The sequence below is a fragment of the Cavia porcellus genome, unplaced genomic scaffold (assembly GCF_034190915.1).
Source record: "Cavia porcellus strain 051 isolate PalLab524CR breed Dunkin Hartley unplaced genomic scaffold, mCavPor4.1 scaffold_13, whole genome shotgun sequence".
Taxonomy (NCBI): Eukaryota; Metazoa; Chordata; class Mammalia; order Rodentia; family Caviidae; genus Cavia; species Cavia porcellus.
In genome coordinates, this window is record NW_026947496.1 from 30090319 (window position 1) to 30105266 (window position 14948).

Below are 14948 nucleotides of genomic sequence, written 5' to 3' on the forward strand. Positions count from 1 at the left end.
ACTATGCAGTGACAGACGTATCACAAGACTCAAGGATTCAACTGGGGCAGAGTGCTCAAAAAAAAAAAAAAAAAAGAAGAAGAAGAAGAAGAAGAAAATAAAATATTAAATAAATCACCTTGGATACATAAACTTTGCTGACTTTGTGGTTCCTGGTGGTAGCATTACAGTATTTTCTGAGAGAAACTAGGGGAAGATATATCCTTTTAAAAATTATTAGTTTTATTATAAATATGATGGTTCCTCTTCGCAAGGATTTTGTAGTATTTTTCTAAATAAGGGGAAAATTACTTATCTAAACATAGTGAGTTCACATTGTTCTGGCCCTGAATCAAGGTTGGCAGCTTCCTGACGCTGTTGGTTTCAAGCAGGAGCCTAAAGAGATGTCTTTCTATGGTCTGTTGGCCATTTCAGAACTTGGGCAGTGAAATGGTCAATTCATTAGAAAGAAACAGCTTGAAGCTACCCTGCCTCCCCACCTCCTCCGTGAGTGGCGATGGGGGTGGCAGGCTGCAGTGGACCAGGATGGGAGCCACTGGTGTTTACTGGGGTCCCACACCATGCTGGGACCTGGAGCGCCTGGAAACCAAGCAACACAGCCTATCCCTGGTAAGTGGCTATAAGCCTGCCAGTGCGCGGGCTGAGAAAACATCACATCCCCCCTCCCCATAGCAAGTGGAAGCCAGTAATCTGGACATCGCTTGAGAGGTTGACCATAGGCAATGTAACAAATAGGGGGATTTCCTTCTACCATCTCTTTGAAGGCCAATACTTGAATTCCTGTTTTGCTTTGTTCTAATTAATGGTGTTATTTTAGCCTGTTTTGTTTTGTTGAACTTCAATATACATGAAAGTATGGACAGCTATTTTGAAGAGAATGAGAGACTCTACGACAGCCATTAGTGACTTCCCTATAGTCTAGTTTTGAAGACCTCAAATGCCTTCCTCATTCTGTTCAGATCAGTTTTATACTATGTTGTTTTGAATGAATTCTCTGTATGCAAAGACATGGACAACTATTTGGAAGAAAATAAGGTAGATAGTGAAGATCTCAAGTCGTCTAGCTTTGAAATTTATATCTCTTACATTGCTTTCTTATGTCCTATTTTGTTCTGTTTTGTTGTGTTCAATTTTACCCCCTTTAAAATAAAAAATTGTTTATATGTGGACTCTAATTCAGGTGCACATTTTCAAATTTGCTTATTCTGGTTAATATGTGAAAAGACTGTAAATTTTATTAATGTTGGGTTACTGTTGGTTGCAGCTTTTCATTATTAATAATTCATTGCTAAGCATCATTTTACTATATTTGAAGAGCTCTATTTCCTTAGATTTTGAGTGAGATTTTTCAGGGCTTGTAATATTATGAAATTGTTAATAACATAAATAAGGTATTTTTCTCTTTTAGCAACTCACATTATTAACATGATTTATTATGCTCGTATTTCTGCTGTAGTCCATTTGGGCTACTAAAACAAAATATCGTAGAGGGTAGCTAGAATCAGAAATTTCTCAAATTGTGACTGTCTAAAATCAAGGGGCCAGCAGATCCGTGTCTGATAAAGCTTCCTGAGTAAAAGACGGCCTCCTCTCTCTGCACATGATGGAGGAGCCAGCCAGCTCTCTGTGATATGGGCTCTGATGCCATTCATGAAGGTGGAGCCCTCAGGAACTGATCACCTTTCAAAAATGCCACCCTCCTCATTCATCCCTTTGGGTGTTAGGATTTAAGCCCATGAATTTTTGGTGTACACAAACGTAAGACCATAATATATATTACACTTGTCATTTAAATTTGTCATACCACAAATAAGGTTGAAGTATGTTTTATATTTGTTGATGTACAACTATTTTTATGTTATCCATTAATTGTCTTGAAATCCTATTACTTTGTAAGTTTTATGCCCTGTGAATAAAACTGTAATGTTAATGTATACATATTAATGTAATTTTGCTATTTTCATTCTTCTCTGGGTCAAATAGACAGTGTACTATATTCTTACTCCTCCATTGTTCTCTTGAAATGTTTGTCAATGATGTATGAGACTTCTACATAGCCTAATTTCAATAAAATATGCTACAAAAATAAGCTTTGTAAGTTTATAATTTGGTTTATATTTTTGAGGCTATGAAATACAAGTTTTATTTTGATTATAAATCCTTATAGACACTATCTTATATATTGTATTGTATTACTGCTTTCCTTCTAGTTAAAATTTTAACATTTAAAAACATTTTGGGGAAGGCTAAAGCATAAATTTTTATCACAATAGCCAATACACTGAACAATATATGGGAAGATTCATCAAATGTTTACAATTTATTATTCATCTACAGGTTATCTATCACACCTTAAATATATACAAATATTTACATAAAGCTGTATTTAATGAACTTGACTGTTAAACTGGTCTTTTTTCTCTCCTATTTTTTTCCTGGTCTTTTTGAGATAAGGTCTCACTATGCAGTTCAGGCTTGCCTTGGGCTCACTTTGTAGCCCAGGCTGGTCCCAAACTGCCAATGATCCTCCTGCCTCAGCCTCCCAAGTGCTGAGATTACTGGAGAGTGCCATCACACCCGGCTTCTTCTCTCTCATCTCTTGGTCCCCTTCCTATTTCCAAAGATCTATCTCCCTACTCCCTACAAACTATCTTTTATACTTTGTATCTTGATGTCCTCCTAGAGTCTCATGTATCATAGGTGGGGCTCTTTTTGCAGGTGGCTGTATCTAGAGTGTGTGTTACTGGGATTAAGGATGTGATACTGGGGTTAAGGATGCATGATGACCAGGCAGTCCACTGACTTATTTAGCGTAGTGTTGGGTGAGAAAAATGGAAAGATCCACTCGGGGTGTTGGTGGCACCACCCAAAAAGCAGGTGGCCTGATAGGATAAAGGAGAGGAACGTGCCCTGCTGCTGCTGCTGCTTTGCCTTGCTGCCTTCCCTGCCCTGTTCTCTCCTGAGATGCCCCTCTTCTGTGTTGCCCTGCTAAGCCACCAGCCAACAGTGGACTCTACCAACTGAGAGCTGAAGTAAACCTTTCCTCCTTTAACTTTGGATGTTGGGTATTTTGTCTCAGAGAAATGAGAAAAGTAAATAAGACGTTTTCTTTTATTTTGCTTTTGGTTAACATATTTGGCTTCTCATAAAAGAAACCATGCAACATTTAAGCTAATGTATATGATTTGTTTCACCTAAAGTTATAGTCTCAGGCTGTATCCATTTTCCTAAAATGACCCAAGTTTATCCTTCTTTATGGTACAGCAGTACTCTATTAAATATAAATACTGCATTTTCTTTATCCATCTATTGATGGACATACAGGTAACTTCCAAGATTTAGCTGTTATAAATTGTGCTACTATAAAAGTGGATAAACATGTGTCACTGTAATTCTATATCTTTAATTCTGTGGAGGTGGATACGCAGAAGCGAAATAGCTGGGTTGAATGTAATCTTTATTATCAATTTTTTGAGAAATCTACACGATGATTTCCATAAAGCTGTACTAGTTTACATTCTACCAACAATGCAGAAGTGTTCCTTTTTCCTCCCACCACCATTATTATTTGGTTTCTTTCTTTTTCTTTCTTTCTTGTTGGAGACAGGGTGTTGATATGAAGTTCAAGCTGGCTTGAATTCAGTATATAGCTTAGATTGTTCTTAAATTACAAGCATCTTCTTGCCTCAGTCTCCCAAGTGTTGGGATTACAGGTACACACCACCATTCTAGGCTATTATTTGATTTCTTGGTAACAGTCATTCTTTCTGGAGTAACATGGAATCTCAGGGTTGTTTTAATTCACAATTCTCAAAAGGCCAGAAATATTGAACATTTTTAAATGTCTTTGTTGGTCATTTGTGCTTATTTTTCTGAGAAGTATCTATTCATTTCAGTTGTCCATTTTTTGATTGGATCCTTTGTTTTAGGAGTCTAATTTCATTTGAATTCTTTTTTTTTTTTTTTTTGTCTTTTTCGTTTTTTTATCGGTACCAGGGATTGAACTCACAACCGCCTGCTTACAAGGCAGGTGCTTATGCCACTGAGCTAAATCCCCAGCCCCTCATTTGAATTCTTTATACATTCTAGATATTAATTAGTCCTCTGTCCAAGAAATAGCTGACAATTTTTTTCCTATTTGGAGTCTGTTTCTTCATCCTATTGGTTGTTTTCTGTGCTGTGCAGAAGTTTTTAATTTGCTGATTGCTGTGTTATTCTTGTGCAATAAGGGTTCTGTTCAGAAAGTTCAGAAGGTTCTTGCCTATGCCTATGCCTTCAGCTAACAGCAATCCTCCTGCCTATTTTACCTTCCAGCAAATTGTACTTCTGTTTTAACATTTAGATCTTTGATCCACTTTAATTTTTCTTTAATACCTGGTGAGGTACATGGGCCTAGATTCAAGCATCTACTTATAGATAGCCTGTATCCCCAGTACTGTTTATTAAAGAGTCTATCTTTCCTCTGGGGTATGTTTTTAGCCTATTTGAAAATGGCCATTATTATCTTTCTAGTTTTGGTACAAAACCTTGTAATTTAGTAAACTAATATTTTGACTTTTTTAGTAAACTAATATTTTGATAATTTTAGGGGTTATTTTTAGGTACTTTTAGATTTTTCCTCTCAATAAGAACATTTAAATTATTATTTACAGCCTATAGTTTTTTTTTTAAACAGGATCTTGCAATGTAGTTCAGGCTAGCCTCAACCTCTCTGTGTCGACTGGCCTAGAACTCACACTGATCCTCTTGCTTCAGTCTCATAAATTCTGGGATTAAAGTTGTGCACCACCAAATCTGATTCTCAGCCTATAGTTGTTAAGTATAAAAGATTAACCTTCAATGGATAGAAATTTCTAAGATTTTACTGAGAAAGTAGAAGCAGTAAAAGAATATATTTCACAAGCTGTACTGCCCAGCAATAACCAACCTATCTTTTTTTTCCTGTTGATACATTACTTTGTTCTCTAGATGTAATTATACAGTATATATACGGATAGACTTCCTCATTTTTTTGAGGCTTAGTTTCTAATCTAACACTAAAGCCATTCATCCATTTTGAGTTGATTTCTGTGCATTAGTATATCAATAGTTTTCCAAGTGTCATTTTTTAAGGAGCCTACCCTTTTGTCCTTGTGCATTCTTGGCACCTTTGTTGAATATCAGTTGAACACATATATAAGGGTTTATTTCTGGGAACTCTGTTCTGTTCCATTGGTCTATAGGTCTGCTTTTATTACAATATCAGGCTGGTTTGTTACAACATGATGAACTGGACAGATAAATTTCAGGTCTTTTGTATGACAAATAAAAACATCACAAATGTACACTCAAATGACAAGTGAAAAGCATGAAGATCATGTTTATTGAAGATCATGGGAAATTGTGCTCAGGGAAAGTCTGTGCTGACAAAAGATGTGGCAGAAACAAACAAATTAGTGTTGGGGTGAGAGAGAGCAAAAGTACTACACGTAGATCAGCGCACACAGCACACAGCAGCTTCTAGATTAATCAGACTTTTGGAATTTGAAGGACTCACACTTCTACCCAGGAATATCCTGTGAATCTCTAGGTGTGATTGACAGGAATAACTGGCAGGGTGTTGAGTCTGAGAGGTTATCAACATGCATGCTTGTCCCAGGATTCAGTTTGATCTTCATTCTATGCATGAGATGTAGTACATGTATGTGAATTCTTAATGAGGTTTGAATAGGGTGAAGTTCAGGCTAGAAGGTCAATTAGGAGATACAACAAGCATGTGTTCTCACCTAGAGCATTAGAAATCTCTTGAAATATGGTTATGTGATTTTCTACCTGTCGTAGGACTGCAAAAGAGGAATGACCATAGGGAGTCATTTAAAATTAAACAAGTGGGGCCGAGGAACTCCAGCCAGCATCATGCGCAGGGCTGGGCCGGACCTGGACCTCTCCGATGTCCTTGCCATCCTGTCTGTCCACCTCGGGACTCAGAAACTTCAGCCGGCGGCATGCACCCCCACAGTCCCACTGCTGCCATCAGGGACCCCCCCACCCCACCTCCTGGACCTAGTATTGCTGTTGATCTTCAGCTCCCTCTTCTCCCCCAGAACCTTGGACTGCAGTGGATTAACCGTGCTATATCAAGGGGAGACTCAGTAACCCCTCATCAAACAGAAGAATTCAGCAGGCTTCCATCAGTGAAGTGAGTTTGCCCCTAAAATAGGAATAGAGTTTGCCACCTTCAGTGGGTAAACAGGGAGCAAGAGTGAAGCCTCCTCCAGAAGTAGGCCATTGGCGAGCTTGGCAAGAGTGTGGGTGAGTCCTTCCTCCACGCAGATAACATCAGGTAGGTTGAAGAGGGTGCCAATAAGGTCTCCCCCAACCTGGAGTAAATTAAAAGGGCCTGTGAGACACCCAGGGACACAGTAAGGTTCCAGCCAAGACAAACACTATAAACAGGGAGACCTGGTGACTCTGAACAACCTGAAGCCATAATAACAGCAGGAACTAAGGGTTGATTTCCACCAATACTCCTAGGCTTGTCAGCCTAGGAAGAATATAGGACTCACCCAACAGGCCCTGCAGGTGGAATTCAGGTGACTGGCCCACCTCTTCATTGTGGGAGCCAACAATTGAACAAACACCAACCTTACAGTAGGACCTTTAGATACACACTACCAACAGTTAAGACTAATAGGATTGAAAGACCAAATATTAACCTAAAAGGGAAAAATGGCAAAATGAAAAAGTAAAATGCAATCTCAAACATCTAGTCTATCAGGAGCAAGTACAGGAGACACTGAAACGGAGGACTTCAAAAGTCACACACCAGAAATCTCTGAAAAGATAACAAGTGAAATAAAAAAACCAAATCCATGAGGCTATAGAAGAAATCAAGTTAGAAGTAATCTCTCATGTAAAGATAGAAATAGCAATCTTAGTAAAGGAGTTGCTCAGTGCAGCTAGAGAAGAAGTAGATAAAACAGTACAGGAGCATGGGAAACTGATTGAAAACTTGAATGAACAATATAGAAAACAAGCAGAAACCATGAAACAAATTCAAAGAGACATCTAAGAAACAAAAAATTCTACTGAAAGCTGCTAAAACTATTTAAGTGAAGCTGAGGATAGAATTTTGGACTTTGAAGACAGAATCACAATTAGTGATCATGAAAAGATAGAACTTTTAAAAATAACAAAGCAGCATGAAATGACAATCCAGCAGCTTCAATGTGATGCCAAGAGAAACAATATAATACTAATAGGCATCAGTGAAGATACAGGAGTCAACACAAATGACATAGGTAACCTATTCACAGAAGCAATAGCAGAATATTTCCCAAACATGGGGAAAAATTTGATATGCAGGGGGCCGGAGGTTTAGCTCAGCGGCATAAGCACCTGACTTGCAAGCAGGTAGTCGTGAGTTCGATCCCTGGTACCAATAAAAAGGAAAAAGACAAAAAAAAATTTGATACGCAGATAAGTGAGGCATGTGGAATGCCAAACAGTCACAACTAACATAAATCTACACCAAAACATATAATAACTAAGATCCCAGACCTGCAGCTAAAAACAGAATACCAAAAGCTGTTAGAGAAAAGACACAACTCATCTATCAAAGGAAAGCCCATTAGAATCATGGCACATTTTTCAGCACAAGACCTCAAGTCAAGACAAGCTAGGAGTGCGGTATTTCAAACCCTGAAAGAAAACAACTTTCAATCCAGATTGATGTACCCAGAAAAACTTTCATTCAAATTTAATGGAGAAACAAGTTACTTCCATGACAAAGAACAACTGAAGAAATTCACTTCTACCAAACCAACCCTAAAAAAATATTGAAAGACATACTAGATAGAGATAAAAATGACCACAATCTGCAGAACAACAGGAAGAAACCAATAGGCAAGACAAGCCATTAAACAAGAGGGAAAAGCAGACAGCAAACAACTGGAACATATCACGGCAAAGTCGAGCCAGTACATATCAGTTATATTCATAAATGTAAATGGCCTCAATTCACCTATCAAAAGAAATAGGTTGACAGATGGATCGAGAAACAGGATCCCACAATGTGCTGTATACAAGAAACACATCTGACCCAAAAGGAAACATAGATTAAAAGTTAAAGGATGGAAAATAGTATTCCATGCAACAGGAAACCAGAAAAAAGCAGAGGTAACTATTCTATTTGCAGACAATGTGAACTTTAAGCCTAAAATGATTAAAAAAGATAAAGAAAGTCACTACATATTTGTTAGTGGAAAAATTCAAAAGGAAGAAGTAACAATTATAAATATATATGCACAAAATACAGAAGCACCCAACTATATAAGACAAATACTAATGGACATGAAAAACCAAATACAGAAGAACACAGTTATAACAGGGGCCCTGACCCCATTGTCACAAAGAGATAGATCAACTAGACAAAAAGTCAGCAAAGAAATAATAGAACTGAATCACATCTGAGCAAATGGACTTAGTAGATGTTTATAGAGTATTCCACCCAACCACATCAGAATACACATTCTTCTCAGATGCACATGGGATGTTCTCCAAAGTAGACCATATATTAACCCATAAAACACTATTAAGTAAATGCAAATGGGCTGAAATTATCCTATGCATAATTTCTGACCATAGCGCACTGAAATTGGAAATTAATGGCAGAAGAAATTGCAAAACCTGCATAAATACATGAGAATTAAATAATAACCTTCTGAACGACCAGCAGGCTACAGATGAATAAAGCAATACCTACAATTCAATGAAAATGTGGAAACAACATACTGTAATCTGTGGGATGCAATGAAAATGGTCTTAAGAGGGAAATATATAGCAATAAATTGTCATATCAAGAAAACAGAAGAAACAGAAATAAACAATCTAATGTTTCATCTCAAGCTTCTAGAAAAAAGAAAACAAGTAAAACCCAAAGCTCATAGAAGAGAGGATATTATAAAGAGCAGAGCAGAAATTAATGCAATTGAAACTAAAAAAAACCCAAAGAATTAATGAATCAAAAAGCTGGGTTTTTGAGAGAATAAGCAAAACTGACAAACCTCTAGCTAACCGTATAAAGAAAAAGAAAGAAAAAATCCAAATTCATACAATAAGAACTGAAAAGAGGAAAATTACTACAGATCCCATGAAAATTCAAAAGATGAATACCTACTTTGAAAATCTCTACTCAGGGTGGAAAACAGAAGAAATGGACAAATTTCTAGAAACATATAAACTACCAAGAAGATATAGCAATTTTGAATAACCCAAATCAGCTATTGAAATAGAAAACATAATTTAAAACTTGCCAACAAAGAAAAGCCCAGGTCCTGATGGATTCATGGTTGAATTCTACAAGAAATTTAGAGAAGATTTGATGCCAATACTCCTTAAGTTCTTCAATGAAATAGAAAAGGCAGCAATCCTAAATCATTCCTGGAGGCAAGTATTACTCCAATACCAAAACCAGAGAAAGCCCAACCAAAAGGAGAACTATAGGCCAATCTCACTAATGAACATTGATGCAAAGATCCTCAATAAAATACCAACAAATAGAATGCAACAAATCATCAAGAAGATTATACATCACAACCAAGTGGGATTCATTCCAGTAGGACAGGGATGATTTAACATATGCAAATCAATACGTGTAATACACCACATCAACAGAGCCAAGAACAAAAACCACATGGTCATCTCAATAGATGCAGAAAAAGCTTTCCAACACCTGCTCATGATAAAAACCCTTCAGAAACTCGGAATACATGGTGTCTACCTCAATCTCATAAAGGCCATCTATGACAAACCAACAGCCAACATTATACTGAATGGACAAAAACTGAAAGCTTTCACTCTAAAATCAGGGGCGGGACAAGGATGTCTACCATCACCACTCCTATTCAATATAGTTCTGGAAACACTAGCCAGGGCAATCAGACGAGAGAGAGAAATAAAAGGAATAAAGGTAGGAAAGGAAGAAGTTAAATTATCACTATTTGCAGATGACAGGATACTCTATATAGAAGACCCAAAAAACTCCTTTAAAAGACTACTAGAGCTAATAAACAAATTCAGCAGTGTAGCTAGATACAAAGTCAATGCTCAAAAATCAATAGCATTCCTGCACACAAACAAAAAAACTCACTGAGAGAGAACTTATGGAAATATCACCTTTCACAGTAGTGTTTTAAAAAATGAAATACTTAGAATCAACCTAGTTAAGAATGTAAAAGACCTATATGCTGAAAATTATGTTATGCTAAAAAAGGAGATTGAAGAGAATATTAGAAAATGGGAGGATATTCCTTGCTCTTGGCTAGGAAGAACCAACATTGTGAAAATCACCATGCTCCCAAAACTGTTATACAGATTTAATACAATCCCAATCAAAATACCATTAACATACCTTACAGATCTAGAGAAAACACTCCTAAAATTCATTTCAACAGAAGAAACCTAGAATAGCAAAGGCAATTCTAGGCAACAAAGGCAAGCAGGAGGCATCTCAAGTCCTTACCTGAAACTATACTACAGAGCTACAGTGATAAAATCAGCATGATACTGGCAAAGAAATAGAGCTGAGGATCAATGGAACAGATTAGAAGATGCAAGCAAAACTACAAAGTCACTCAGCCACCCGATATTTGACAAAGGGGCTAAAGAGGATAGCCTCTTTAATAAATGGTGTTGGAAAAATTGGCTCTCCACATGCTGAAGACTGAAACTAGACCCCTACCTATCACCATGCTCTAAACTAAAGTCAAAATGGATCAAAGATCTAAATATTAAAGCAGAAACACCAAATTTACTGGAAGACAAGGTAGGTAGAAGTCTTGGAAATATAGGGGTAGGCAGAGAATTCATGAACAAAATACAAACCACACAAGAAACACTTCAGAGAGTCAACAACTGGGATATCATATTACTGAAAAGTTTTTGCACTTCAAAAGAAATCACCAGGGCTGGGGATTTAGCTCAGTGGTGTAAGTGCCTGCCAGGCAAGTGCGAGGTCATGAGTTTGATCCCTGGTACCAAAACAAAACAAAACAAATCACCAACAGAGTGAAAAGAAAACCCACAGAATGGGAAAGAATTTTAGGCAACAACCCCTCAGACAAAGGACCTATATCCAGAACATATAAAGAATTGAAAAACATCAAGCCCCCCAAGTTCAAAGATCCTCTCCAAAAATGGGCATCTGAGATGAACACACAGTTCTCAGATGAATATATACAAATGGCAAATAAATACATGAAGAAATGTTCACCATCACTGGTCATTCGAGAAATGCACATTAAAATAGCATTGAGATTTCATCTCACTCTGGAAAGAATAGCTGCCATCAAGAAATCAACTGATAACAAATTTGGCAAGACTGTGGGGGGGGGAGACACTGCTCCACTGTTGGTAGGAGACTGGTGCAACTTCTACAGAAATTAGTATGGAGCATTCTCAGAAGACTAGGATTGGAAGTTCCATTCAGTCTAGCTATTTTCCTCCTGGGTATTTTCCCAGAAAAACTGAAAAGGTCATATGACAGTGATATATGTGCACCCATGGCTATAGCAGCACAATTTGTAATGGCTAAATATTGGAAACAACCAAAATGCTTATCAACTGCAGAGTGGATGAAAAAGATGTGGTATTTTTATACAGTGGAATATTACTCAGCTATGAAAGGATGACCTTGAGGCCTTTATAAGTAAATGCATGCAACTGGAGACATCTTCATAAGTGAAATAAATAAGAATCATATTTGTAAATATCACATTGTATCTCTAGTGTAAAAAGTAATAAAAACTGTAGGAGTAAAACTGTAGGATCCAAATGTGTAATCACTATTGTGAAAAAGAAAGGGAAGGAAAGTGCTCTAAAGGATATAACTGCATGTATGTTTAAGTGTGTAGAATTGATAACCATATTACTAACTTTTTGTTGGATCATTGAACAGAACTGTTTGCACTGTCACTGTTTGAATGTCCAGTTTTTGTGCTTTAATTTTGTAACTTGAACAACTATTTATTTTTTATTTTTATTTTTTGTCTTTGTGAGGCAGGGTCTTGCTCTGTGGTTCAGGCTGGTCTTGAACTCAAAACGATCCTCCTACTTCAGCCTCCCGAGTGCTAGGATTGCAGGAGTGCATGACCACGCCCGGCTTGAACAACTGTTTCTAAAATGACAATATGTAATTTATCAACTAGTGATTTCTTACTGTTTATTTTTTGAAATTCTGTATTATTTCTATCCTTTTTTCTGTTTTTCTTTTCTCTATAAGTAAAATTAAAAATTAAATTATTTTTTTATGTTTCTTTTAAAAAAATTTTTATTTTGAAGGTAGTAAAATACCACAGAACAAGACAGAATAAAGCCAATTGAGACAGTGTAGTAAAACTTCACAGCAGGGATAACAGTAATAGGTATATCTCATTATTTTCACAATAGTTGTTCTTTCAATCACGTGTATCAAAATAAAATTAAATACAGAACATTATAGAGCTTATCAAAACATAATATTGAATAGACCAGTACCATTGATCAGAATAAAGCAAAACAGTAATAAAAATATTTGCGTTCAAAGAGATGGTAGAAGGAAGTCCCCCTTATTTGCTATGGTCAACCTCCTAGGAGATGCTCAGATCCCTGGTTCCCATTTGCTAACGGGGCCGGGGGAAAAGTGGGGTAAGGGAAGTGGGATGATTGACTCTCAGCGCATGCACCAGTAGGCTATTGCTTAGCAGGGAGGCAGGCTGATTGCTTGGTTTCCTAGCATTCTAAGTTCCAACATGGTGTGGATCTCAGGAGCCGCTGGTGGTTCTCTCCCTGGAGGGCTGCAGCCTGCCACATCACAGCTGCTTACCAGGGAGGGGAGCTGCAATTAAATTAAATTAAATGAGTGGAAGTGAGTGGCTCCCTTAGGTTCATTATTTCCAATTGTAGTAGGTTTAGTTAATGTAGTTTTACAATATAATTCAAAAACAGGAAGTGTAATGCCTTCGATCTATGCTCCTCATTTTTAAGATTGTGTTACGACTTGTCTCCTCTAATATTTGTTAGTTTGTATAACTTGGATACTTGGCTACTTGGATACATGGCTAAGGCTTCTGTGTTTTGTAATTAATTTTAGTTCTTTCTGTTTCTATAACACATGTCATTAGGATTTTAAAGGAATTGCTTTGAATTGGTACATCACTTTTGGTAGTAGTATGGACATTTACCCAATAGTCTAATCCATAAACATGGCATATCATTCCATGTATTTGTATCTTCAATTTCTTTCAACAATGTTTTATAGTTTTTAGGGTATAACTCATACTAGCTGTAGATTTGTCATACATGATGCCTTTATTGTTTTGAGATACTTTCCTTGTACTCCTAGATTATTGAGATTTTTTGTTATTAAGGGATATTGAGTTTCATTAAATACGTTTTCTATATCTATTAGAGAAAGCCTCAGGGAAACAGTAGTGTCTGTGATCTCTGTGGTTATTTGTAACTAAAGGACATGAGGACAAAAATGCAGAAGAAAACATTTTTTCAGGAGTTCTGGACAAGGAACAGAGAAGGAATGCATGGTTTGCTACATAACACATGCCAGTCTAAGTTAAGCAAGCTTATGGGGCAGAAGGGACACACTGGCCAAAGCAAACATCTCTGAGGATAACTTCTTTTACTTCTGCTGACCGTTGTCATGCAGGGTTAGGGTTAGGGTAGCATTCCAGAGCCTTGGACTGTTGCCTCGAGGGTTTCTTCCTTTCTCCTGTCACTTCAGTCACCACTTTGGCCAGAGATTCCCACAATTACACTCCTTAAGGAGAGTCGGTACATGTACATACGCATCTTAATTCTTTTTACATCACTATCCTCTCCCTCTCCCTCCATTATATCACATTTCAGAGAAATTATCAGTATAATTGTCTTTTTTTGATACTGAGAATCAAACTCAGGACCTTTCCAGGCAGGCACTGTGCCACTGAGCTCTATTCCAGGCCAATATAACTATCTTAACAATCGTATATATATTTTTTCCTTTACTTCTCCTTTTCGCCTTTTCTCTATCACAATTTCCCTTTCCTTTTGAACAGTTTGTTCCCATTTCACAATATCTGTTCTACATTTTGGATCTTATTTACCCTTTCAGATTTTCACACTAGGGAGAATACAATGTTTGCACATGCAAGTTTGATTTATTTCACTTACAAGTATAGTTTCAAGTTGTATCCATTTACCTAAAAGTCTCAAGTCTGTCCTGCTTCATGGCTGAGTATTACTCCATCATATAAAAAATACCATTTTTAATCCATTCCTTAGTTAATGGGCATTTGGGTTGTTTACAAGATTTAGTTATTACAAATTGTGCTGCTATAAACATGGATGCACATACATTGCTGTGGTATGATGTTTTTAATTCTTCTGGAATGATGCCCAGAAGGGGAATAGCTGGCTAATCCTAGTTTTTGAAGAATCTGCACACTGACTTCCACAGTGGCCACATCAACCTACACTTCCATCTACAGTGGAGCAGTGTTCCTTTTTCCTCATAGCCCCTCCAGCATTTGTTACTGGTTGATTTATTGATGATAGCCATTCTTTCTGGGGTGAGATGAAATCTCAGTGTTTTGATTTGTGCATCTCAAATGACTCAAGTGATAGTGAACTTTTTTCATATATTTATTTGCTACTTGTATTTCTTCACCTGAGATGTGTGTATTTGTCCATTTTTGGATTAAGTCTTTGAATTTGCGGGGTGTGGAAGTCAATGGCAAAAGAAACCACAAAAAGTACATAAACACATCGAAATTAAATAACACCCTCCTGAACCAATGAGTCACAGAGGAAATTCAAGAGGAAATTAGACAGTATCTACAAATGAATGAAAACACAGATACAACATACTGGAATTTATCGATGCCCTGAAAGCAGACATACAAGGGAGATTTATAGTGGTAAATTCTCACACCAGGAAA

General features: G+C 37.1%; 1 non-coding gene across 1 annotated transcript; it reads left to right on the plus strand.

The window, feature by feature from the left end:
- Positions 1 to 320: 320 nt before the first annotated feature.
- On the plus strand, positions 321 to 457 carry LOC111756494 (small nucleolar RNA SNORA2/SNORA34 family). The gene has a single exon (XR_002790978.1). It is a non-coding gene; the product is annotated as a small nucleolar RNA SNORA2/SNORA34 family (small nucleolar RNA).
- Positions 458 to 14948: the final 14491 nt, after the last annotated feature.